Source organism: Acyrthosiphon pisum, unplaced genomic scaffold (assembly GCF_005508785.2).
Source record: "Acyrthosiphon pisum isolate AL4f unplaced genomic scaffold, pea_aphid_22Mar2018_4r6ur Scaffold_20632;HRSCAF=21659, whole genome shotgun sequence".
Taxonomy (NCBI): domain Eukaryota; kingdom Metazoa; phylum Arthropoda; class Insecta; order Hemiptera; family Aphididae; genus Acyrthosiphon; species Acyrthosiphon pisum.
In genome coordinates, this window is record NW_021770013.1 from 34,149 (window position 1) to 35,095 (window position 947).

Genomic DNA, 947 nt, shown 5'->3' on the forward strand with positions numbered 1-947 from the left:
GTTATGATCGACGACGTCGATCGACGTTGAATAATAAACAAATATTATAATTATTTAGTTTAGCTAAAAAAACAATATGTATATATTTTTTATCTGTATATCCAGTAATTGTGTCACACTAATAAATTATTGGTAAAAAAACAATTTTTTTTTGGAATTTCACGTCGCTTTATAATTTATAATAATATAGTATTCTCCAAAATGGACTACAAGCGAAAGCGATCACATTATAATATATATGGTATTGATGAAGGGACCATATATTAGAAAACTGTCAAATATCTATGAAGTCGTAGGTAAGAATAATACCTAATGAAATTATTAAATTAAGCAATAGTGCTCAATGATCATTGTACTAATTATAGACCTATCTCTCTCTGTCTCTTGTCATACTTATTCAAAATAATTTTAATATAAATAACTTTTTTTCTAAAAACCAAAACAACGAAAGATCCACTGTTATTAGCTTCAAATTGTATTAATTCTAGTAGATATTGACAATGACAATAATAAGGTAGGTAATTTGGTTTACAACAGAATATAATTATTAAATTACACAGAGATGCAGTTCCCTATCACGACTGTACAACCGAATCATAGAGTAATATAGTCCATTATTATTTATTATATTAATTAGTATTAATTCATTGTACATTAAGTTTAGGTGATGTATAATTCTATAAATTATAATATAAATATAATATATAATGTCTTATAATATTATAATAGTAGGTATCTAATAAATTATGTTAAATTTCAATAATTAGTGCCAGTTTTGGTATGCTATTCCTAAAACTTTAGAGTATACCTATATTTTTTTAACTCAATATTTTAAAACATTACATAAATGTTTAACTGCCATAATTTTAAAACTGATTTTTAAACTACGATTTACGGTGACATTATTATGGCTCAATAAATAAATATAATTGAATAGGTTTGACGAT